Here is a 27858-nt window from a genome sequence, read left to right as displayed (position 1 = left end):
TTACATGCATCATATTTGTATGTTTTACCCAGTGCTTTCGTATTGAGCTTAGAGCTCAAGTCCAGTCTTTTCTGTGTATCTGGACACCCCATTCGACGGGGCAGGTGTAGGTGCAGGATTGAGCACCAGGAGCTTGGAGTAGCCAGTGACCAGTGAAGACAGCAGGATTAGCTATAGGTTTTGACTTTAGGCTATTTATTCGATTTGGTTGTATAAATCGAATTGGTTTAACTGGTTGTATTCTGCCGGTCTATTTTTATTTAAGACTTCCGCAGCAATTTATTTAATGCATGTTTAATTATGCTCTTAACTCTGATTAGGTAGCGGATCCGGGTAGGGTCGCTACACTTTTTGGTATCAGAGCGGCATGCAAAGAGACTTGGGATATAGTAAAGAGAATTTAGGTTATCCTTATAGGATGGATGAGACCTTGGAAGAGGTGATGATGTGGCGATTAAGTTACCCGAAGACTATCATCATCGGCAGGATTTCTGAAGATTTGGCTTATGGGATTCCAGCAAGTGCAGATAGGAGTGATGGATCGTGTCCGAGTTTTCAAGACTTCTACTCATGTGGATCCTAGCTTTGGATCGAGTACCGGATGCCAGAGGATTGGTGGGGACTTACTTGATGCTTGCACCTGTATAGTCATTACCATGATGACACTACTCTGAAGATTCTCCAGTCGTAGTTGGAGAGATTTTCATGCGGAACATAGTTTTGCCGGGATGCTTGTATCGATGCGTTCGGTAGGAACATGGGAAACTTCATGTTCAAAAGCATGATTTGGTTACAAGAAGAAAGCTGACGGTAGAACGTGAGCAAAAGAGGTCGACCGACATGCACTGACGCAGAGCATAGCTGGTTAGCTATCACGTGCCATTTCTCCGGAGTTCTTCGTAGGAGGACATGTAGAGAGACTTGGATGGGAGTATGCTTGCATCGATGCGTGTGTCGATTAGAAGCTTCATGTTCAAGGAACAAGACTAGTACGATGATTTAAATAATGTATCGTTGTAGTTGTAAACAGTATTTCAGTTGTAAAGAATCATCATACTATGGTTGTATCATTTCAAGTTTGGTTGTACATTTCATTGTATTTTGAATACTGTATGTATAACATGGGATTGTAATTGAAAAATTGTACATAAATGGAAGCAATGATACATGTTTTATTTATCCAGCAATTCGTGAATGATTGCGATTGATTTTGCTAGGATTGGCATTGTTTTAGTTGATTAGTGTTCAACTGTGGTAACTCGTGGGATTCGAGTGGGCCGACTGCGACAGTTTGACTTGTGGTTAGTATAGGCGTTTTCCTAGGTTTGACCTAGTTAGTCGGTGGACTAAGTTAGTGCCAACGATGAGTGGACTCATCTAGAGGCATTAAGGGTATTGTTCGGTTTAGAACATTGGGCTTTATTCTAAGTTGTCTCATTAGAATAGTAGGTTGTCTGACCTTTGGTAGGTGTAGACTTGTGATGATGGGTTTTTCTTCAGGGATATCAGGTTCAGTATATGCCGAGAGTTGTGGAATATGACCATGACTAGACGTGATGGGGCGCGACCCTATGCTAGTGTTACTCTGGGAGTCCTTGTACTTCAGAGGTTATCTGGGAGCCTTCGTGCTTCAGGATTGGCAGTGGGAAGGCTGTTCAGTCTAGGGATTTGGTAGCAGTCACGACAGGGTATGACCTTGGATTAGATATCAGGTTTGACATCGATGGTTTGATATCGTCTGGTGTGCCAGAGATATTGATTATGTTCTGCTGTGGGAACCAGTCTTGGAGGGATTTCCTTGATAAGTGTGTATTATGAGCAGTTAGATTTTAACCTTTAAGTTACTGCTAGAAGTGCGGATCTAGTAGGTGGATGGATTCTACCAGTGATGGCTATGGGTTGTCATCAGGGTTGTGGTTAGAATTTTCCTGTAATAGGAGTTATACAAGAACTTGGATACGATGTTGTTCTAAGACTTCGACTCGAATGTGAGGACTACTCCATGATGAATGACTTCATTTGCGAGGGATTATATCAGATGTTGAGGATTGTACATGACTATTTAAGATGTGAGGGAAGCATGGCCTATGACCGTGAAACCTTGGTGGTTGTCCAGGTGGGTTATTGAGGTAAGCTACCTTGGTCTTGAACTGTTGCACAATCTTAACAAGGGATATGATCAGGAGAGTGTTCGAAGATTGTGGAAATCTTTGGGATTCTTTAGTTATTCTTCTTGGACTTGACGAGCCGTGGTGTTCATTCTGAATGAACGAGGTAAGGATAGTGAGTCCAGTGGTTGCGCTAAGTACTGTCTGATATTTTCAGAGTTTGAGCGTAGGATTTTCCATGGGATGGAAATGGGCTTAGTTCATCTTGATTTTTGCCTTGGGCGAACAAGACAGCGATTAGTAGTGCTGATGTGGCACGGAATCTGTGCTAATGACTACTAGTGTCAATTGGCTAACTCTGTCAGAGTTAGGTTGATTAAGTTCAGCATACGAGGTAGCTGTCAGTAGTGAGGCACGAGATTGTGTCGATAGACTACTAATAGCTATTTACTGGTTATCAATCATGAGTGTGTTGAAACCAAAGCGATTTTGGTATTCCAAGTGTTTGGAAATAGTTCTTCGTTGCAACTGAGTCATGGTTATTGATTGAGCCACGTAGGTTTAGATGATCAATGGTTGTCTGATCAAATAAGCGCGAACATCAGTAGTTCGACGAGATCGATAGGGTAAATCCAATCAGTGATGATTTGGATAGAGCAATCGAAGAATACTTGGGGTAGTATTTTGTCGCTTAGTGCTTATGAGATGAGTACTTAGTACAGTCTCAGAGAATTCGACAATTTGGATGATTTAGAATCTCTAGGTTTGCCAGAGATGAATCTATCGAAAGATTGCAATTGACTTGTATTGTCAAGTTAGTTGATAATTTGACGGTGGAGACAAGTGAAGGAATTGGTAACTCCCTGGATAGCGTTTTTGTCATGATGCCTTAAGTATGCCGTTGGGTTTAGGATCCAACAAGGATTGGATGCTTCTATGGACATCAGTTGTTTGATTGGGGGATGTGACATTAACCGGGATCTAGTTCTCGAGGTCCGGCAGGGGGTGTCATTAATTTTCAGCGAGTGATGTGCGATGTGTGACTGAGATAGTCAAGGGTCGACTTAGTAGCCAATGAGGTTTGCCTTTGGGATCGAAGATTTCGAAAGATCGTGACAGATCGAAATTGTTCTTTCGAGTCAGTGAGTCACATCTATGCGGATTGTTTGGTCAAGAATATTGCGCGTTAGCAATGAAAGATATCTAGATGTGCGTCAGGTGACAAGTTACTTTGAGCACAAGTATTTCCCAGGATTGACTAGGGATTCGATGAATTAGATCGTTCAGTGCTGAGAATGATGCGTTCGGCAAGGGAGCAATTTGACTATTGAGAATCCGTTGGGATTTAGTTCCAAGATCAGTATGTTCAACCTTGGGAGGTTGGTATGAGATTATGGTATTATCAGAGACTCTGAGTTGAGTTATACCAGGCGCAATGACTGTCGAGTTTCGAGACGGAATAGGAAGCGTTTCCATATGTCTGTGCACTGTGGAATGTCCCAGTCGAGCATATTGGTGGAAGCTTGCCTTAGTCTTGATGTGTGTACAGTGGTTGCGATTATGTATAACTATCAGGAGGATGTTTATCGACCAAATTCATGAGGTGAATAACCTATGATCGAGATGGTGTAGATCATCAGAGGCGTGATGACTTCCATTGCAATGTATGCATGATTTCGCAGGCCAATGGCTAGGAGATGACGTAGCGTCATAAATTGCAAGTGATGATAGTTATCATCAGGGCACACTGTTGAGGTTATACTAAGAAACGTGGACAACAAAATGTACTAGACATGATGGTTTAAGTTCCCAGTATTTCTTGGGAAGCTGGTTCTGCTTCAGGGAGAGTGGAGAGGATAACCATTCTAGGGAACATTGTGAGCAGTTATGTTGGAGTATAGACTTGAGTCAACTGGATTATCTTAAAGCGAGATTCATGTTAGAATGTGTCAGCACAATGTTGGGATTAGTGTTTTCCGGACTAGAGGTGTTGAACACCGAGAAATTTTGAAACCATTAGATGGTTAGATTTGATAAGTAATTCGACGAATGCAGTAAAACCAGTCAGGTTATGACTTGGTCTTCGTCAGTATAAGATTTCCTTTGAGACGATAATCTCGATCAAGTGGGTGTTGGTATCTTTCGTGACCAGAGAGATCGGGTTCAGTTTGGAAGACGTATCAATGTTGTGATATGCGAGTGCTAGAGGAGTTCGATTGTCGACCAGTAGCACAGTAATTTTCAGCTGGGAAAATGTTAATGCGGTTCAGCATTAATGAAGATTGTAGAGAATTCGACGGGAGTATGAGTATGTCGGAGGATATTTCGACCAGACACTCGAGCAAGGGTTTCTTGTACGTTCTCGAGGTTTTACCCTAGATTTCGAGGACGAAATCTTCTAAGGGGGGAGAATGTAGTGACCCGTATCCAGAATTAACGATTAATAAATAATTAATCATGTAATCATGTTTAGATTAATTATAACATGATTAAGGAAATTCCAAATGGGTTAACGAAGTCCAAAAATGGATTCAGGACACTCGAAAATGGTCTGGAAGGTTCCGAGGGTTCGGATGGTTCGGAGGCTCCGAACCGGGTTAGGAGGATCCAAACGGGTTCGGAGGATCCGAACTCGGATCGGAGGCTCCGAAGATAATGCATCATGGGTGACATCATTGATGGGACTTCGGAGGATCCGAAGTTAGGATCGGAGGCTCCGAACAGGAACGGAGGCTCCGAAGTCAGGAACGGGGGATCCGAACTTTGCCTATAAATAGAGGTCCGAAATTTCATTTTCAACTCGCACCTCTCCTTTTCCTCTCTCAATTCCTAGGCCTTCTAACTCAAATCTAGGGAGTTCTAGGCATCCTATTGGGAATCCGGAAGTGGCATAGCGATCCCGACGTCGAGGCAAAGATGTGCCTAAGTTTTGAGGCAATTGTCATCAGCGGGCTGACGACGGACGCAGGTATAGCTATGGTCTTCTTAAATTATTTAGGAGTATGCAATAGCTTAGTTAAGGCTTTTAGAGCTTAATTATTGATGCATGGGTATTTGCATTGTAGAGCTGATATAGGCTTGGAACCTAGAGCGGGACTGCTAGGAACTGCCTGTAGAAAGGTACGTAAGTACAGACTGAGATATCCAGCGGGTTTTGCATGCTTATATGTTGCATTTGTGTGTCATATTATTATGCAGCATGTGCATATCATATTGTGCCTGTCCATCTTGTGAGATGAGCCATGTAGGGCCGCTCAGCCCTGTCTGGATAGGTGATGTCTAGTGCCCAGTGACTTACGGGTCATGGGTGATTAGCATCTGGAGACACGGTCCACGTCCTATAGGAATGAGCAGTGTACACATGGTTTGCTCCCCGGGTTGTACCACTCATGTCCTAGGCGCCATTACTGAGCAGTTGTATACAGTTATCCCAGATATGGATACACTATCATTAGCATGCATCATATTTGTATGTTTTACCCAGTTCTTTCGTATTGAGCTTAGAGCTCACGTCCAGTCTTTTCTGTGTATCTAGACACCCCATTCGATGGGGCAGGTGTAGGTGCATGATTGAGCACCAGGAGCTTGGAGTATCAAGTGACCAGTGAAGACAGCAGGATTAGCTGTAGGTTTTGCCTTTAGGCTATTTATTCGATTTGGTTGTATAAATCGAATTGGTTTAACCGGTTGTATTCTACCGGTCTGTTTTTATTTAAGTCTTCCGCAACGATTTATTTAATGCTAGTTTAATTATGCTCTTAACTCTGATTAGGTAGCGGATCCGGGTAGGGTTGCTACAAATATCAAAGGAATTCGAGCTCGTGAACCCTTAACATAAAACATCCATTCGTCGGCCATTTTTGGTCTGAACCTCACAACCTTCCAAAAGCAATCAACTGTAGCCCTGTACTTTGTTAACCTGTATATTCCGATAATACAATCAAAGTCTGACAAACCAAAAATAATACAGTCTATCTAAATCACATTGCCTTCATACAGTAGTATACAATTCTTAACTGATTTCACAGATACGATAACCCTTCCCAAAGTTGAAGAGATCGATACAACAGTAGCTAATGGCTCAATAGGCAAATCATGTGACACTACAAGAAAAATGCACAAACACAACACTTAAAAGACAACGTTTTTAGTAAAAAGTGTTGTCCTTTTTTAAAAGACAACGCTTTTATTGAAAAGCGTTGTGGTTATATGTTTTTTATTACTCAAAGACAACGCTTTTTTTAAAAAGCGTTGTCAATCAACGTTTTTTTTGTCAAAGACAACGCTTTTAAAAGTGTTGTCTTTGACCGTCTTTTTTCCCATGTAGCACAACACTTTTTAAAAAGTGTTGTAAAAAAAATATTATTTTTATTTAAAATAAAATAAATAATAATCCCCAAATCCCCAAATCAGACCCCTTCTCCAATTTCTTCTCGATTACTTCTCCCATCCGATCCCTTTCTCATTTTTCTCTCTTTCAACACCACGCTCCCCAACACCGCCGATCCGGCAGCTTCTGTAGCTCCGTACTTTTAATTCCAGTCTTTTCCGCCGATCCGGCAGCTTCTAAAAACTCCGTACGTCTTCTTGTCCCTTTTTTCTTTTGTAATTTCAGGCTAGAATATATATATATATATGTACTGATTTCATTTTTTTTTCTATTTACAATCCTTGATTGCCTTGTTCTATAGTTCATTAAATAGATTTGGGATACGCGACGAAACTGGAAATAACTTGGTCTTTATACATACATACATACATACATTCATGTTCGTTAATGTCAAAAGGGAGTGATTGGTATTTATCTCGAGTATATATCCGATGTGATGCAGGGTGATCACATGTCCATGAACCAGCAAATCGGTAGCTTTGCTAGGAGTGTGCAGCAGATTAGTAGGTTCTTTTGAGGAGACGTTGATGCGGTAGGGAACTATCTTAACAAGTGCATATTTTACTCGGGATTGGGGAGCAACGACTATCTCAACAGTTATTACATGGCGGACTACTATTCCACGAGTTCCGACTACACTATGCAGCTGCTCTCATCCAAGATTACTCCAAACAATTGATGGTACTCTGTACATTTATTCATCATTTGTATTGATCTTGATTTTGACAAGTGTATATGTGTGTGTGTCTTTAGGAATTATATACCTTGGGCGCGCGGAAAGTGGTGGTGGCATCAGTTGGACAAATAGGATGCATACCGTACCATCTAGCGCGATACAATGGCAATGACAGCAAGTGCAATGAAGAAATCAACAGGGCTATTGAACTCTTTGACGTTGGTCTTAAGAACTTGGTCGATAGATTCAACAATGGCCAGCTTCGAGGGGCGAAGTTTGTCTACCTTGATTCATCTCAAGCCAGCCAAGAGTTGTTTATGAACGCAAAATCTTATGGTGCATACATTTTTACACATACAATTTCATTATCCATTTCCTGATTGAAAATTTTGATGAAATTTTGTATATTCTTACAACGTACAGTTTGCTTTTGTGAACACTTACTTTGGTGTAGGATTGGAAGTGTTTGACAATGTAATATTTGAGATGATAATGCAGAGAGGAGTGCGAGGAGTACCTTTCCGAACTTGATAAACTTTAGAATTGCGAAACTGTGTGGATTTAGGAGAGTGTTTGCTCATGCTGCTCCTATTTTCTTCGAGCGCAGCATAGCTTTGCCCGAAACCAAGGTATGTCTTATGTTTTCATCTTGCTATTAGCTTTGCTTTTCTTTTTCTTTTTTTGTTTTATTTTTGAAAATTATGTCATTAGCTAACAATTAACATAGCTGAAAAAGGAGAAATTACATCTTCATTTCCGTGTTATCAATCGACTGAGTTATCTCCTTCAATTATTGCAGACATGTTAGCAGAAGACTTGAATTATGTTTTAGCTTAGCTATTTAGTGGAAATCGCCATATTTTGCTGAGTAATGTTTGAAACTCGTGATTAATAGAACTAAATTGGTTGGAATCTTCTTGGAAATGTTCAATTGACAAGATTCCGTTAATTGCTAGGACTTAGGAGAAAGTTTGAAGAAGAAAACTTTGTGATGATTTTGTAGAGTAAATGGTTTGGCACTTGAATATTGCGGTTCTAGAACTAGGAGCACGAAAATATAAAGAGTTTCAAGTATTTTATTATCTATAGGTGATTGGTTGTACTAAGCATCTCCTCTACCTTTGTTTCTTACTGTTTTTGAAGTGGATGATGCTAATAATTTATTATTTATCAGGAGATATCGAGCTTAAGTGCAGAGCCATGTGAAGCCGAAAGTCTTGTGATTACCATTTTTGAGATCCAGAGAACGGAGGTAAGAACACCAAACACCCATATTCTCTGTTTAACATCTGATATGGAGCCCGAGCAGCTGAAGATGACATGCTATTTGCTTTCCTTGCTCAGGTACCCTCTTTTATCGAAAGGGAGCATGAGTTCCGCTTCTTAGCTGTGAGTTTCATAGTTATTTTTTACTTGAGAATATCTTCATTTATTTCTTAAATGATCAATAGTAAAGATACTAATTGTCATAAAATTTAATTTGAATTCTCTATCCTTAGGTGACACCAGAAACATTTAACGGGTTGTTATACACAACTTCAGCGGTAAACAAAATTAAAGTGCTTTTTTTCTGACATAAATGACTTATTAGTGTTTGCACGATAAAGAATCATATATGGCATTATTAATGTAGGTGTTGTGTACGCGATATACTGATGAAGAATATTTCTTAAACAGATGTAAAGGTGAATTTTTTTATTTAATTTTTTTTACATTTTGGAAACCCGCGTTTTTCATCTAGGTATTTTTATGTTGTTAAACTGCACTTTCATCTCATAACATTAAAAGACATTTGGATCAGGAAGTTAAAATACGAAACCAATTACTACCAAGCTAATATATATATATATATTAGCTTGGTAGTAATTGGTTTCGTATTTTGAATTTGAGCTTGTATGCATAATGCATGTGTTGTGGAGCTAGGGGTTGGATGTGAGTAACTTAAATAATATGCATGTGCGTATATGGTTGTTTAATAAATATATTATATTGATGCAAGAATATTTCATGCTTTTTTTGTCTTTCGGTATCATCCATGCATATATGTGTGTGTAGATCCTAAATTATATTACAAGTTCTTATTAATTACTTCAATCATCCTATATATTCCATGCATATATAGGATCTAAATCGGTTGTTTCACATTACATAAATTACATTAGAAATTAAAAAATTATCCATTTACTTTATTTGAAAAAAATGTTTCAAAGATACAAAATCCAGGGGCATTTTGGTCTCACGAAAAATCATGAGATTTGACCGAGCTGTCCTTCAACTCCACACACTTGTTTTTCTCCAACTTCACAATCCTTTCCATTTTGCATCTTTTTAATTTGCGTTTTTTGGGGTATATTTTCTCGTCCCAATTTTTTTTTATTTATTATTTGGCAGTATAAAAGACCATGAAGTGACTGATCACAGATGTGCATTCTTACGTCTTCTGTGATTTGTGTACATTTGTTTACTTATTCGGAGTTTGCTGGTTTTTGAATCCATTTCTGTAGTATGCAGATTCGCTAAGGCTGTAGCGCTTCAAACTATCTTGGATACTCAAAAGTCCCTTGCTTGCCTTTTTCTGGTAATCCAAACTTTTTCTTTCTTTTTTTCCGCTCCATAACACTTGGTTGGAAGTGAGTCTTAAGAGATGGAAATGAAATTTACTTTCCTATTGCATCACATTTTTCATTCCATAGATTGATTATGAGTTATTGTATAGTAGCTAATTGACAACTCGAGTTGTATTTTTAAAAATATTATTTTTTCATTAAATAATATAGTTGGTTTAAATAATGATTTCTTGTCCATTAACATATAATTTTTTTTGTTTGCATGGGTCGACATTAAATTTTTAATTTTGGTTTTGTAATGCACTAACTTCATTTTTCAGATTTTATCATGTCTATTTTTCTTTAAATGTCATATGCGGATATGCACATCATATTTGCCATTGGTTACGTAGTTGAGTTTCTTACAATATTGGTAAAACTTTGGTTTCTTTATTTATACATAAAGTATTAATTTAGATTTTTTTAACTATTTCTTCCATGTTGAAAATTATTTTTTTGCCTTTGTTATTATTATTATTATTTTCCATGTAATATGATTCAATTTTCAAATTTCAATTTTTGTACAAATGATTTATTTATTTTTATTTATAATGGGTAAGGTTTCAAGCTTATGTTGGAGTGCGGATTTAAGTATCTATGAATTGAAATATTCTTTCATTATGAGGTTTACATCTGTTATTTCTCTGTCATTATAGCGGTCTCTAGTCAGATTCATCCTCGATTATTTGACCTGTTTTATATAAGAAATTTACCGTTTGAGAGGGTAGTGAACATATTGCATGTGCTTTGTTTAGCTTTCTGTCATAGTTTTCGATCGTTCGCTTGATTCCAGGATTGACGTGGATAGGATTTGCAACCTTCAATGAACATGGTCAAAGAGTGATTGGAAACAATTGTTTATATACTGTTTCTTTGTGTTTGTATTAGTATTTTATTAGCCAATGGATTGGAATATTTTTTCTATATTATTATCCTGCTGGAGAAGGAGGACAATAGGGATATAGTAGAAATTTTTTTAAAAATTAGAGCAAAGGGGATTAAGCTGTAAACTAGTAGAGGAGGGAAAAAGTGAATGTTTCCATTTCTCGTAGAGCACTCTTTAATTATCACATTTTGAATATGTTGTTTCATGTTTATTATACGCTTTCTCTTTATCTGGAAAAACTCAAAAGCCAACAACGTAACTACTCCGCTTGAAAAAGAGAATATGGATTATTACTTGAAAATTAGACAAGGGAGCCATTGTTTATTTTTCCATTTTTTAATCTGAGTTCGGTGAACTTACCTAAAAAAAACTGAATCAGAATGTCTAAATTGGAACTTTGGACTTCCTACCTTATGTGGTACCAGTTTAGCAACTAATTTTCTGAAAAACCTCGAGCTTATAGGAAGTGATATTTATACTTTGGAGGATTATGGTTGGACTCTTAATAGGGAAAATCATTATAATTTTTGTGCTTATATGCGGCTCTGTTCTATCATTCATTTTTTCCATAAATTCGCATAGTATGTTGTTTGCCACTCATCTTTGATTTTTATACCTTCTCAATTATTTCAAATTTTGCTTTCCCATTTTGTGTTATATTAAACTGTGTTATCTAATGTCGTATTTCAGAAGTCTTGTTCTTATTGGTGGTGGAGATCGTCGATGACTGTGGTGGACATTCCCTTGGGCCTCATTAACAGTTCCTTCTGTAGTCACTTGTTTCGTATTCATTTAGAGAGACTGCATTGTTATGCTTGGCAAACAGTTTCACATGTTATGGCACAAATATTACCTAGATTTTCAGTATGAAATGTGTTTTAGTGTGATTTGGGTACTTATCTTGTACTTTTTATGAGAATATTTCGCCCAACAGCTTTGCACTTTCATATATTTTAATGATGTTTTATATTGACATTTAAATTTGCAAAAAAAAGTCGAAAACAACGTTTTTTCATCCAAATTAACAACGAAGCACAACGCTTTTTTTAAGCTATCTCTAGAAAGCACAACGCTTTTTTATAATTAAAAAGCGTTGTCTTTTTCGAATACCACAACGCTTTTAAAGCATTATATTTTTCGAATACCACAACGCTTAAAAAGCGTTGTCTTTCTTGAATACCACAACGCTTTTAAAGCGTTGTCTTTTCCAAATAGCACAACGCTTTTTCTGAAAACCACAACGCTAAAAAAGCGTTGTCTTTCTTGAATACCACAACGCTTTTAAAGCGTTGACTTTTCCAAATACCACAACGCTTTTTCCGCGTTGTCTTTGACCGCGGTTTTTCACAACACTGCCTACGACAACGCTTTTTCTGGGACAACAACAACGCGGAAAAAGCGTTGTGGTTTGCCTTTTTTCTTGTAGTGACTTAACCTCATATATCTATGCAAGTTTTAGATCCATAGATTACATTACTCTATCATGTTGTAAAATATCCTTTTGGTATCAATTTTTAACATATAAAATGTTGGATCTCGGATCTCTATCGTGCCCAAAACGCAGCGGAAGTTTAAAAATTAATTTTGACGTTTAAAATTTTCTTGGACACTCGTATGGTTTAAATAAATGTACGTAGGGTGTTTCAAGAATTTTACCTATCAATCTTAAAAGATTGACGATGGCTCCAACTATTTCGAAAATAGCTCTTGTTGTAAATTCCTACGAACAATCAACTGGATTTTTCCTCCTTTCTTCAAATCAGGTCCACGACCGGATTTCCTGTTCCTCTTCTAAATTGCACTTAAAAGAAGAAGAAATTTTTCGTTGAAAAATGAAGAAGACGACTGGCCGAGAAGAGAGTTTTTAGCAACAAAGAAACATTTTCTTTTCTCTGCCTTTTTCTGAGAGCTTCGGTTCTCTTTTCCCTCAATCAATTGAGATGATATATATCTCAATTAATTTAGGCAAATTGCTTGTCGGTAGACAACTCATTTGATTTCATTTAATAGTTTTCTTTTAATAATTATAATAATATAATATATTATTATAAACATAATGTCCCACATCCATAAATATATATATATTATATATATCCATATATATATATATATATATCGTATAAATATATATATATATATATATATATATATCTATATATAGGAATTTATATATATATTGTGTGAGTCCTTAAATCCAAGTCCAACTCGAAAAAATTAATTAAATCCTTTTAATTAATTTTGCTCTCAAAATTTCTATAAGCCTTTATAAACTATTTATAAAGTTTATCTATCGATCCAGTCAAATTTGTTTATCATAAATTCAACTATTTGAATTTATTATCTCAACGGGAACAGGGAAACGAGTACTTGTGTAATCCTCAATAGTTCAGGGATATAGCTAGCTGTGGGTCCAGGCTTACCCTTATTAGCCTCATTCTATGCATCAAATCCTTGATCATAAAATGTCAGAACTCATTTCTGATTTAACCCATCGAATCATGGTAAGAGCGTTAAGTAGCACCGCCCCATGATTTCCTAGGTATCACTGATAGTGTCTGCAAGAACCAGTCGATTATGGTTAACGTACAGTACAGTCCCTTCATCTCATATATCCCGATCGAAACTGCAACCATTGGTTCATCGAGGGTTGCATGTGAATTTCGATAACGATGTGATGTCTTTGAGAATACATAGTGACATCGCATGTGTAACTTAGTAAACATTTTACTCTACTACACATCTTACACTCTGGCCAGAGATTCTATGCACTATTATCTCATTTTATCACATAGGATATCCACACCCATAGGTGAGCGGTGAATCCCCGACTACATTTGTGGGGACCCGGGTTGCTAATCTTATCTTAGGGCAATTTATTGTAATTAACAATTAAACAAGTACTTAAAAGAATTAAAGAAACAAGAGCTAAAATTTTTTTTTTTTTTTAAGAAGGGTCTCGCTCGATCGGTAAAACTTGGCCAATCGAGCGAGCTCAAATACTCAAAAGCTCTGTTTCCAAATTTGAGGCCTCGCTCGATCGGTAAAATTCTACCGATCGAGCGAGAACAAAACTCGCTCCCTCTGCCAAGCCAGTTAATGGCCTCGCTCGATCGGTAAACTTTAACCGATCGAGCGAGCTCGAAATGCAGAGAATTCCGCTGTCAAACTTCTACTGTCAAAGCATGGAAAAATCAAACATAAACATTTATACATGCTACCAAATAAAATACATGCTATCTCATAATATCTTACAAGCTTCTAAACATAAGATACATAAACTACCATGTATTCAAACCACAATATACAAAGTTCTTGTATTATTTCTCGCATGGTTTAACAACTCAAAATACATGTCTTGCTACTAAAACTCGTGTCCTCACTTGCCATGCTTCTATCTTGAGCTATCCTTGTCTTTTTTGACTAGCTCCTGCCCCACCTATTGTCATGCACACATACAAAACAAAGCAATAGCCGGATAACTTCGGTGAGAATAAAATCCCAGTATAAACAACATAACATGCAATAAAGATAGCATCTCATCTAATGCTACAACATACATGCAATGCATGTTTGAAGAATAGGCTATCAAAACTGCTATCAAAGGCTTGGTTCTTTGGGATCCCGAGGAAAAAAATAACTATCAAACCACCGACACTCCCAATCGAGGCGGCATCAAGTATTTTAATCCTCTGATGGTGCAATTATAGAGAGTCTTCTGGCTCTGAAAGCGAAGGCTGCAATCCATGCCACTCAACTACAATCCGCCAAATGTCATATGCACTCTAGGCTTTGAACCCTCTGTGCTTATTAGGCTGGAGTTCAAGATGAATGCAACATATACTGTATGCATTAAAGGCTATAAAACATCTTGAACAACTAATCACATAAGCAAGCAAAGCAAGTAAAACATCTAATCACATAAAACATATAAACAATTAAGTACGTGATTAACAAGAGAATACTCGAAATGATAGCTATTTCGAGTGTTCTATCCCATCTGGATTAGCTGTCATTTATACCTTTCAATAACACGTCTGAAAGTACTTCAAGTCTGCAAAGACATCAATGATAAAGCATATCAAACGGTTGCTCAAGTTCTCAACTCAAGCTCAAATACAATCTAGCAAACCTTGCTTCAACTTCTTCTCGTTGCGACTCGACACTTTCGATTCGTAAATCTTCGATTGAAAGCTAAGAAATAACATGTCAAAGAGCTAACAAGATCAGATGCAACTCAAACCATGATTCTTTGAATCAAGAATATCAAAGTCTTGACATTTTGCGAATCGACGGCGTAACGGCTACAACCCGGCAATCCAAACAATATCCAAAAAAAGATATCAATCCCAACAACTCATTATATCAACTCAATACCATCAAAAACATCATATTCAGATAAGGTAGGGTTCGAATTTAGCTTGCTAAAATCATATAAAATCCGAACGATAGTCTTTTTCTGAACCATCTGCGAATACACGATCGGTATAGCTGATATACGCATATATCGTAAAATCATAATTTTCCATCTCTCACATAAAAATAAAATCTGAGAAAAGTGAATGAAACTTGTACCAAATCGAAGGTCTCGGAGCTGTGATCGCAGATATATATTTCTTTCGAATTTCTGACAAACGAAACGCAAGTTATCGAAGCTTTTGCGGAATGAAAACAATGAAAATGGCGTTTGGAACCTTTCAGCTGTGTTTCTCTTCCTTTCTTTTCTTTTCATCTGATGATACACGTGAAGAGGAGATAAATATAAGCATATTTGTAGTTTAGTCCCTGAACTTTTGACTATTTGCAATTCAGTCCCTGGAAAAGCGATTTAATTCAATTTCAATCCTTTTCAAATTATAATTTAATTCTAAACTCTAAATATTCCAAAATTAAATATTCTCGGATTAAAATTAAATAATCCCGGGCCTTACATTTCTCCCTCACTAAGACATGAGTTCGTCCTCGAAATCATAAGCAAGATGTATAGACAATCTGTATACACATAAGAGAATAAAATAACATAAAGCAGAATAAGAACTCACATCAATGAAACAACTCTGGAAATCTTTGTCTCATGTCTGACTCAGTCTCCCAAGTCGCTTCTTCGATGCCATGTCGACTCCACTGAACTTTGACTAGCTGAATTGTTTTTTTTCTGAGCTGTTTGTCTTTGCGATCAAGAATCTGAATAGGTTGCTCAAAATAACTGAGAGTCTCGTCAAGTTCAGCTTCATCAGGCTGGAGAATATGGGAAGGATCAGGCTGATACTTCCGCAGCATAGAGACATGAAATACATAATGAATACCAGACAAAGATGGAGGAAGAGCGAGTCGATAAGAAAGATCACCTATCTTCTCGATAATCTCGTACGGACCAATAAAACGTGGAGATAACTTTCCTCTCTTGCCAAATCTGACTGTACCTCTAAACGGAGAAATCTTCAAGAAAACTCTGTCTCCCTGATCAAAAGATAGAGGTCGTCGTCTGATATTTGCATACTTTGCTTGTCTGTCCTGAGCTGTTTTCATTATTTTTTGAATAAGCTTTACTTTCTCTGTCATTTCTCGGATCATATCAGGCCCAACATCAGGAACATCTGAGATATCATCCCACTATAACGGTGATCTGCATTTCTTTTCGTACAGTGCTTCAAAAGGAGCCATTTCAATGCTCGTCTGATAGCTGTTATTATAAGAGAATTCTGCAAGTGGTAAAGAATCTTTCCAACTAGTACCAAAATCTAGTACTATAGCTCTTAACATATCCTCAAGTGTCTGGATAGTCCGTTCTGACTGTTCGTCTGTTTGAGGATGATACGCTGTACTCAGGTGCAATTGAGTACCAAGAGCTTGTTGCAAACTGTGCCAAAAATGTGATGTAAATCTAGGGTCTCGATCTGAAACGATAGATTTAGGCACACCATGTAATCTTACCACTTTTTTGACGTAGATTTCTGTCATCTGATCATGTCTGTACGTCATTCTGTACGGAATAAAACATGCTGATTTTGTCAAGCGATCAATAATCACCCAAATGGCATCGCAACCTCTGGATGAACGTGATAGCTGTGTAACGAAATCCATGGAAATATGATCCCATTTCCATTTTGGAACTGATAGACTCTGTAATAGACCACCTGGTCTCTTCCGTTCAGCTTTCACCTGTTGGCAATTCAAACATCTGGATACAAATTCGGTCACATCTGACTTCATATGTTTCCACCAATACTGCATTTTCAAATCATTATACATTTTTCTACCACCAGGATGAATACTGAATCGACTGCTGTGAGCCTCTTTCAATATCTGTTGTTTCAAATCCGAAACATCTGGAACCACAAGTCTGTTATTCACATATAATACATCATCAGCACTGACCTGATATTCAGATTGATGTCCATATCTGACCATAGCAATAGAATTCTGAATATTCCGATCTTCTTTCTGTGCTTCTTTGATTTTTATTAACAGTTCTGGCTCAGCTCTTATAGCACAAACACAAATAGGTCGCATATCTGTTTCAAATATTAATCCAGAAATACAACAATCTTCCACCAATTGAGATACACCTATCGTAGACAAGGATAAAGAACATACCTTTCTACTTAAGACGTCTGCAGCTGCATTAGACTTTCCTGGATAATATTTGATCTCGCAATCGAAATCTTTCAATAAATCAAGCCATCTACGCTGTCTCATATTCAATTCTGATTGCAAAAACATATATTTCAAACTTTTGTGATCAGAAAAGATGTCAAACTTCTCACCATAAAGATAATGTCGCCATATCTTTAATGCAAAGACAATAGCGGCAAGCTCCAAATCATGGATAGGTTATCGAGTCTCATGTGGCTTCAACTATCTCGAAGCATAAGCAATAACATGCCCTCTCTGCATAAGCACACAACCCAGACCCTGGTGAGAAGCAACACAATATACAACAAAATCACCTGTACCTGATGGAATCGTCAAGACAGGTGCACTTGTAAGCCTTTTCTTCAACTCCAAGAAACTCATTTCACATGCTTCAGTCCAGACATAAGGCTTATTTTTCTGAGTCAATTGCGTAATAGGCTTCGCAATGCTGGAGAAATCTCTGATAAAGCTTCTATAATAACCTGCCAAGCCCATAAAACTTCGTATTTCTGGCACTGATGTAGGTCTAGGCCAATTCAAAACAGCCTCGACCTTACTTGGATCCACTGAAATCCCATCACCTGAAATAATATGCCCAAGAAACACAACTTTCTGCAACCAAAATTCACATTTCGATAACTTGGCATATAATTTCTCATTTCTCAAAGTCTGTAAAATAATTCTGAGATGTTCAGCGTGATCATCCACAGTCTTGGAATAAATCAAGATATCATCGATAAAAATAATGACAAAGTCATCCAAATATTTCTGAAATATCTGATTCATCAATCCCATAAATACTGCCGGAGCATTGGTTAAACCAAAAGGCATGACGATGAATTCATAATTTCCATACCTTGTTCTGAAAGCAGTTTTAGGAATATCTTCATCTCGTACTCTCAGTTGATGATATCCAGATCGTAAATCAATCTTAGAATAGATAGTTGAACCCTGTAATTGGTCAAACAAATCATCTATTCTAGGCAGTGGATATTTATTCTTGATGGTTACCTTATTCAGTTGCCGATAATCAATGCATAAGTGCATGGAACCATCTTTCTTTCGTACAAATAGTACCGGAGCGCCCCAAGGTGAAACACTCGGTCTAATGTACCCCTTGGCTAACAAATCTTCCAATTGATCCTTCAACTCCTTCAATTCAATAGGTGCCATTCTTAAGGAGCTTTGGATATTGGTTGTGTACCTGGCATTAAATCAATACTGAAATCTATCTCTCGGACTGGAGGTAAACCAGGAATTTCATCAGGAAATATATCCGCAAATTCATTCACAACTGGAATATCTGTTACTGTTGGACTGGATTTCAACACATCGATTGCATAAATCAGAAATCCTTTCTCCCCTCTCTGCAATAAACGGGTCATAGTTAACACAGATATCAAAGGAAACTTGGCTCGAGAACCCTTACCATAGAATTTCCATTCTGATGCCATTTCTGGTCTAAATCTGACCACTTTCTGGAAACAATCCACAGTCGCCCTGTACTTGGTTAACATGTCTATACCGACAATACAATCAAAATCTGATAATCCAAGTACTATACAGTCGATATCAATCACATTTCCGTCATATTGCAAAGCACAGTTTTGAATCATTCGAACAGATATAATACCTTCACCCAAAGGCGAAGAAATAGAAACAATAGTAGGCAATGGCTCAGAAGATAAAGCATGCATCATAACAAATTTTTCAGAGATGAATGTATGAGATGCACCTGTATCTATCAAAACATAGGCAGGATAACCATAAATAGAGCAGTTGCCTGCTATGACATTGTCAGGTGCCGCCTGTGCCTGTTCCTCAGTAAGTGCAAAGACTCGAGCCTGTTGTCTAGGAGGTTGAGTCACAGTCTGGCTTCCTCCTGCTCTAATCTGTTGCTGAGGCTGGAACGAATGCACTGATTGTCTTTCTTCTTGAGGTGCTGATCGAGAAGAACTTTCACTCATAGCTCGTTGAGGACATACTTTGGCATAGTGACCTGGTTGGCGACAAATATTGCAATTACCTGACACACCTCTGCACTGTTCGATAGCATGTCGTCCACCACACTTACCACAAAACACTCCTGATTCACCAGTTCTCTGACTTGTACCAAACTGTCTCTGTCCACTAGAACTGGAAGAACTACTACCTGCCCGTTTAAACTGTTTCCCTTTAGGCCTGAAACGAGAATCCTTTCTACCACTGCTTCCTCCCTCAAATCAGGGATATGGTTGCTGAAACTGTGGCGGATTCTGTGGAACAGATGCTGATACAGGCTATGGAAATGGCTGGGGAATGAACAGTGTTCCTCAATGTCGTAATATACCGGCTTCTGCTCCCTTAGCTTTGTTCAAAGCATCAGCAAAAGTATTGGGTCGTCCACTGTTCACTAAGGTAAATACATCTGGATTAAGGCCATTGATAAACTGATCTGTCATTGCTTCGTCAGTTGCTGCTATATGTGGAGCAAACTTCAAAAGACATGAAAATTTGGCCACATAATCTTCAATATTCAAATTTCCTTGCCTTAGATTGGCAAATTCAGCACCCTTATCCTTCCTGTAGGAGACTGGAAAGAAACGTTGATAGAACTCAGTTTTAAAGACAGTCCAGGTGATAATCATACCTCGCCGTTCCAATGCCCGTTTTGTTGTAATCCACCAACTTTTAGCAACATCGTGAAGTTGATGTATCACCAATCGAATACGGCGATCATCAGTATAGTTGAGTGATTCAAACAGTTGTTCTATATCTTCAAGCCAGTTTTCACAATCAACTGAATTTTCTGTTCCTTTCAATTTTGGCGGTTTGAAAGACTGAAATCGCTTCAACAAAGTTTCCATTGGAGTAGCAGTAGGATCCATAGGGTCAGCAGATGTACTACCCTATGCATTCTGAGGTTCAACCACTGCCGGTGGTACTGGTGTTGGTTCAGCTTGGGGAACAGTCAATGGATGTCTAGTAGCTGGTTCTTTACGGGGAGGCATATCTGATTGTCAAACAGATTTGTGCATAAACGATATAATATGCAGCAATTTATTCCATCCTTCTTTGATAAGAATTCTCATGCGTTCTCATGAGAATTCAGGTTCTGACTGAGGATATTCTGGAACATAATTGCATATATAGCATGCAGTAGCACTAAAAACACATAATCATGCAATCACATAATTATTGCAATATTAAGCATGCTAATATATAATGCACATAATCAGATACCACATATAATCCTATGCAATATCAAGCAATCAAACAGACTCAATCTACCCCGCTCATCAACTTCTATCTCATTCCAGAAACTTATTCTATGATACCACCTGTTGTGGGGACCCGGGTTGCTAATCTTATTTAGAAAAATTTATTGTAATTAACAATTAAACAAGTACTTAAAAGAATTAAAGAAACAAGAGCTAAAAAAAAATTGTTTTTTTTTAAAGAAGAGTCTCGCTCGATCGGTAAAACTTGGTCGATCGAGCAAGCTCAAATACTCAAAAGCTCTGTTTCCAAATTCAAGGCCTCGCTCGATCGGTAAAATTCTACCGATCGAGCGAGAACAAAACTCGCTCCCTCTGCCAAGACAGTTAATGGCCTCGCTCGATCGGTAAACTTTAACCGATCGAGCGAGCTCGAAATGCAGAGAATTCTGCTGTCAAACTTCTGCTGTAAAAGCATGGAAAATCAAACATAAACATTTATACATGCTACCAAATAAGATACATGCTATCTCATAATATCTTACAAGCTTCTAAACATAAGATACATAAACTACCATGTATTCAAACCACAATATACAAAGTTCTTGTATTATTTCTCGCATGGTTTAACAACTCAAAATACATGTCTTTCTACTAAAACCCGTGTCCTCACTTGATATGCTTCTATCTTGAGCTATTCTTGTCTTTTCTGACTAGCTCCTGCCCCACCTATTGCCATACACACATACAAAACAAAGCAATAGCCGGATAACTCCGGTGAGAATAAAATCCCAGTATAAACAACATAACATGCAATAAAGATAGCATCTCATCTAATGCTATAACATACATGCAATGCATGTTTGAAGAATAGGCTATCAAAACTGCTATCAAAAGCTTGGTTCTTTGGGATCCCGAGGAATAAAATAACTATCAAACCACCGACACTCCCAATCAAAGCGGCATCAAGTATTTTAATCCTCTGACTTTGGTGCAATTATAGAGAGTCTTCTGGCTCTGAAAGAGAAGGCTGCAATCCATGCCACTCAACTACAATCCGCCAAATGTCATATGCACTCTAGGCTTTGAACCCTCTGTGCTTATTAGGCTGGAGTTCAAGATGAATGCAACATATACTGCATGCATTAAAGGCTATAAAACATCTTGAACAACTAATCACATAAGCAAGCAAAGCAAGTAAAACATCTAATCACATAAAACATATAAACAATTAAGTACGTGATTAACAAGAGAATACTCGAAACGATAGCTATTTCGAGTGTTCTATCCCATCTGGATTAGCTGTCATTTAAACCTTTCAATAACACGTCTGAAAGTACTTCAAGTCTGCAAAGACATCAATGATAAAGCATATCAAACGGTTGCTCAAGTTCTCAACTCAAACTCAAATACAATGCTAGCAAACCTTGCTTCAACTTCTTCTCGTTGCGACTCGGCACTCTCGATTCGTAAATCTTCGATTGAAAGCTGAGAAATAACATGTCAAAGAGCTAACAAGATCAGATGCAACTCAAACCATGCTTCTTTGAATCAAAAATATCAAAGTCTTGACATTTTGCGAATCGATGGCGTAACGGCTACAAATCGGCAATCCAAACAATATCCAAAACAAGATATCAATCCCAACAACTCATTATATCAACTCAATCCCATCAAAAACATCATATTCATATAAGGTAGGGTTCGAATTTAGCTTGCTAAAATCATATAAAATCCGAACGATAGTCTTTTTCTGAACCGTCTGCGAATACACGATCGGTACAGCTGATATACGCATATATCGTAAAATCATAATTTTCCATCTTTCACATAAAAATAAAATCTGAGAAAAGTGAATGAAACTTGTACCAAATCGAAGGTCTCGGAGCTGTGATCGCAGATATATATTTCTTTCGAATTTCTGACAACCGGAATGCAAGTTATCGAAGCTTTTGCGGAATGAAAACAATGAAAATGGCGTTTGGAACCTTTCAGCTGTGTTTCTCTGCCTTTCTTTTCTTTTCATCTGATGATACACGTGAAGAGGAGATAAATATAAGCATATTTGCAGTTTAGTCCCTGAACTTTTGAATATTTGCAATTCAGTCCCCGGAAAAGCGATTTAATTCAATTTAAATCCTTTTCAATTTAAGAATATTAGAATTTAATTCTAAACTCTAAATATTCTCAAATTAAATATTCTCGGATTAAAATTTTTTACATTTTGGAAACCCGCGTTTTTCATCTAGGTATTTTTATGTTGTTAAACTGCACTTTCATCTCATAACATTAAAAGACATTTGGATCAGATAGCTTGGTAGTAATTAGTTGGATGTGAGTAACTTAAATAATATGCATGTGCGTATATGGTTGTTTAATAAATATATTATATTGATGCAAGAATATTTCATGCTTTTTTTGCCTTTCGGTATCATCCATGCATATATGTGTGTGTAGATCCTAAATTATATTACAAGTTCTTATTAATTACTTAAATCATCCTATATATTCCATGCATATATAGGATCTAAATCGGTTGTTTCACATTACATAAATTACATTTGAAATTAAAAAATTATCCATTTACTTTATTTGAAAAAAATGTTTCAAAGATACAAAATCCAGGGGCATTTTGGTCTCACGAAAAATCATGAGATTTGACCGAGCTGTCCTTCAACTCCACACACTTGTTTTTCTCCAACTTCACAATCCTTTCCATTTTGCATCTTTTTAATTTGCGTTTTTTGGGGTATATTTTCTCGTCCCAATTTTTTTTATTTATTATTTGGTAGTATAAAAGACCATGAAGTGACTGATCACAGATGTGCATTCTTACGTCTTCTGTGATTTGTGTACATTTGTTTACTTATTCGGAGTTTGCTGGTTTTTGAATTCATTTCTGTAGTATGCAGATTCGCTAAGGCTGCAGCGCTTCAAACTATCTTGGATACTCAAAAGTCCCTTGCTTGCCTTTTTCTGGTAATCCAAACTTTTTCTTTCTTTTTTTCCGCTCCATAACACTTGGTCGGAAGTGAGTCTTAAGAGATGGAAATGAAATTTACTTTCCTATTGCATCACATTTTTCATTCCATAGATTGATTATGAGTTATTGTATAGTAGCTAATTGACAACTCGAGTTGTATTTTTAAAAATATTATTTTTTCATTAAACAATATAGTTGGTTTAAATAATGATTTCTTGTCCATTAACATATAATTTTTTTTGTTTGCATGAGTCGATATTAAATTTTTAATTTTGGTTTTGTAATGCACTAACTTCATTTTTCAGATTTTATCATGTCTATTTTTCTTTAAATGTCATATGCGGATATGCACATCATATTTGCCACTGGTTACGTAGTTGAGTTTCTTACAATATTGGTAAAACTTTGGTTTCTTTATTTATTCATAAAGTATTAATTTAGATTTTTTTAACTATTTCTTCCTTGTTGAAAATTATTTTTTTGCCTTTGTTATTATTATTATTATTTTCCATGTAATATGATTCAATTTTCAAATTTCAATTTTTGTACAAATGATTTATTTATTTTTATTTATAATGGGTAAGGTTTCAAGCTTATGTTGGAGTGCGGATTTAAGTATCTATGAATTGAAATATTCTTTCATTATGAGGTTTACATCTGTTATTTCTCTGTCATTATAACGGTCTCTAGTCAGATTCATCCTCGATTATTTGACCTGTTTTATATAAGAAATTTACCGTTTGAGAGGGTAGTGAACATATTGCATGTGCTTTGTTTAGCTTTCTGTCATAGTTTTCGATCGTTCGCTTGATTCCAGGATTGACGTGGATAGGATTTGCAACCTTCAATGAACATGGTCAAAGAGTGATTGGAAACAATTGTTTATATACTGTTTCTTTGTGTTTGTATTAGTATTTTATTAGCCAATGGATTGGAATCTTTTTTATATATTATTATCCTGCTGGAGAAGGAGGACAACAGGGATATAGTAGAAATTTTTTTTAAAATTAGAGCAAAGGGGATTAAGCTGTAAACTAGTAGAGGAGGGAAAAAGTGAATGTTTCCATTTCTCGTAGAGCACTCTTTAATTATCACATTTTTGTAAGAGTGGGTGCCCAGTGAGCCAACTGTGTGGCTATGGGCTTTGATGACTCTTTGTATAAACAATCTTTTGTTTAATATTATTTACACTTTTATGGCAATGACTTTATATTACTTCATATTTTTATATTGTGATATACTATTGTTGTTTTGATAAAGACCTTGAATATACTATAGTGTATGTAAGATGTGGTAGAACATGGAGATATCTATCATGAAATACATCTTATAGTCACTGTATATTCTAAAAACCGTTCCTAGTCGATTGAGCCGTCCGATAATAAGGATAAGGATCGCTCGAGTTTGAGACTAGCATTTGCGATGCGGAGTACCACGTTTCATTGGTAGGGAACATGGAGATGTTCGAAGCATGCAAATGGATATTCATAGGATGAATAATCGAACTACCCTATCCGGACTTTCCAAGTGGTTATCACTTATCGAGTGGATAAAGTCCGCGGTTTTGGTTGTACACCATTAGTCCTTACGACTTGAAACATCATGGAGACTCTATATGCTAGTGCTGTGCTTTGACTCGTTTACCGACTCTATGGGGGTCATCAGGTGTCGAGATTGGGTACAGTTACGACACTTATAGGAGTCAATGCATTGTTGTCAAGGATTCACCACATACTTGCGAGTGTGGATATCCTATGCGATCTGAGGAGATATTAGTGTGACAAATCTCTGGCCAGAGTACTTGATGTGATTTAAGAAATGGTTTCTTAGTAGCACATGCGATGTCACTAATTTGATCTTCAAGATGCATTGCATAGTTATCGAATCTTGAGCGACTCTCGATATACCAATGGTTGTTGATTCGATCGGGATATATGGATGAAGGGACCGTACTGTACGCTAACCAAAATCTACTGGTTCTTGTAGGCACTATCAGTGATACCTAGGGAATCATGGGGCGATGTTGCTAGGCGCTTTACCATGATTCGTTGGGCAAGTCGGAAAGTGTTGTTCCGAGTCACAAGGAGTTGTGAGCCCACGGCTAGCTGTATCCCTGAACCATTGAGGGTCACACAGTGTAATGGAGTTTTAATCCCCGTTGAGATAGTTAAATTTAAAGAGTTAAATTTAATGAACTAAGGAGTTGGACTTCTTAAATAAGAGTAAGGGAGTAGGATTTCCTAAAATGACATAGGGATGGACATTTTTGGAAACCACTGAATTCGATTCAGGAAAATTTATCTTGACTTTAAAATGTGCAGAAATGGTTTCTGTGCACATTGGTGAAATCGGTTCATCAATCGGAGTCACGATGAATTTTATATTAATTTCTGAACGTGCGGGCTTTGCTTGTCGGGCCCTAGCTTATGACTAATGGGCCCTAAGGTGTTAGTGGCCTGCATTATAAATAAGTTATTGCAGTACAGAAATTACACACAACAGGTCATTATTTTGAGAGCAAAATTTCGAACCCTAGCCTCTCTCATAATTAAATCGGCCGAACCCTCCTTGCTCTGTCAGAGAAATTCCGGTCTGTGATTTTTGAATTGCAGCCAGGAATAACGAATCAGATTCGTTTAATCTCTTCGCAGAAAACTTCTGATAGATTTTCTAGTGCAATCTATCAGAGGTATTTAAACCCCATTCGTGGACCTGATTGAAGGAGTTCATCAGTTCCTGGGAGATACAAGAAGCGCAGAGAAATCTGTGTGGTGTCCATTAATCTCGATTCGAGATTGAAGGTAAAATTTAATTAATTGTTATTTGAATTTTACACACACAATAATTTAATCGTTGAATGGTTGATACCCACACCATGGAATTGTTCCATGATAAAATTTTTAAACTTCCGCTGCACCGGGTATCAATCGTGATTGATCTGAGAGCACTGTTTTCCAACAGTGGTATCAGAGCCAGGTTGCTCAGATCAAAAGATTAAATTAATCGATTGTACAAAATTTTTGAATCTCGGTTTTTGGAAAACAAAATAAATATTTTTAAATAAAAAATTTTTTTCCGGGGCAAAACCCGGGCAGCGATTGGATCGCTGCCCGGTGGGGCAGCAATTGTTGCTGCCCCGGGCGGCGCACGGCGCCGCCCAAAGGGGGCGCACGGCGCCGCCCAGGACGGCGACCGTCGCCGCCCAGGGCAGCGCTGTGCGCTGCCCAGCGCAGCGCTGGGCGCTGTGCAGGGCAGCGCTCGGCGCTGCCCAGGGGCGGCGCCAGGCGCCGCCAGGGCAGCGAGAGTGCTGCCCTAAGGGGCAGCCGGGCTGCCCCCGGCCCGCGCCCCGGGTGCGGGCCGGCCCGGGAGTGTCCCGGCGGGCCCGCGGGAAAAATTTTATTTTTATTTAAAAAAAATTAATTTTAATGTGTTTGAAATTTTATTTTTGGTCCGGTCAAAAATTGTTTTTTGATTGGTTCACGAGATTTCGGATCGAATTGTTCGAGTCCGTAAATTTTAAAATTGATTTTTGGATAAATTTGAATTTTTGGAAAATTTTAATATTTTATCCTTAAATTGAATTTTGAAATCAATTATTTTTGGTACAATTGATGATAAGATATGATCTTATGATATATTAAGTAAAATATGATTTTATTTGTAAAATTGGATTTTATAGATAAAATATGATTTTATTTGATATAGAGATAAAATATGATTTTATATGTGAAATGAGATTTTATATATAAAATATGATTTTATCTTGTTTAAATTTGAATTGCCACTGCATGTTATCCAATAAATTAATTTTGAATTAAATGTTATTGGATAAGGATGATCGATTGCCATGACCAATTTTGTAGGTGTAATGTTAGGAATTTACATTTTGTTTTTATTGTTGTTGGTTTTATTAATGGGCCTGGTTTATGGCCCGATATGAATGTCATATGTAATAAAAGTGGGCTTGGTTTATAGCCCGTTCCCACCCCTAAAAATGTATCCCCTACTTGTCATTGTTATTTATTGTAAATACATTAGATTTAGTGGGAGATCAAGATTTGAAGACGGTGGGCCCAGCAGACAATAAAGACTGAAGAAATGTAAATTGGAAGCACATGTAATAGGATTGCATTGCATACTGCATATTACCTAGGATTGGACTAAGACCCGTGATTGGCAACCCGGTCAATTAGAAATGGAATCGATCATCCTATATAATATTTGATATTATGATTGTATGCATGTCAGACATAAATTGCGTGAATCCGGCAAGCATAGCAATAAAATGAATATGATGAGACAAATATTTTTATAATTAAAAATCCCTCATTTTAAAATATGATTTAAAATTTATATCAAGATAAATAAAGGAAATTTAA

At 37.2% G+C, this 27858-nt stretch overlaps 1 long non-coding RNA gene across 1 annotated transcript; it reads right to left on the bottom strand.

The window, feature by feature from the left end:
• Nucleotides 1-21124: 21124 nt before the first annotated feature.
• Nucleotides 21125-22585, bottom strand: LOC140893627 (uncharacterized). The gene is made up of 4 exons (XR_012153225.1): nucleotides 22366-22585; nucleotides 21923-21984; nucleotides 21812-21843; nucleotides 21125-21225 (listed from the first exon to the last, which is right to left on the bottom strand). It is a non-coding gene; the product is annotated as an uncharacterized lncRNA (long non-coding RNA).
• Nucleotides 22586-27858: the final 5273 nt, after the last annotated feature.

This window comes from Henckelia pumila, chromosome 3 (genome assembly GCF_033568475.1).
Source record: "Henckelia pumila isolate YLH828 chromosome 3, ASM3356847v2, whole genome shotgun sequence".
In the NCBI taxonomy this organism is placed as follows: domain Eukaryota; kingdom Viridiplantae; phylum Streptophyta; class Magnoliopsida; order Lamiales; family Gesneriaceae; genus Henckelia; species Henckelia pumila.
The sequence above is the reverse complement of the archived record's forward strand: the minus strand, read 5'-3'. Positions and strand labels throughout refer to the sequence as shown.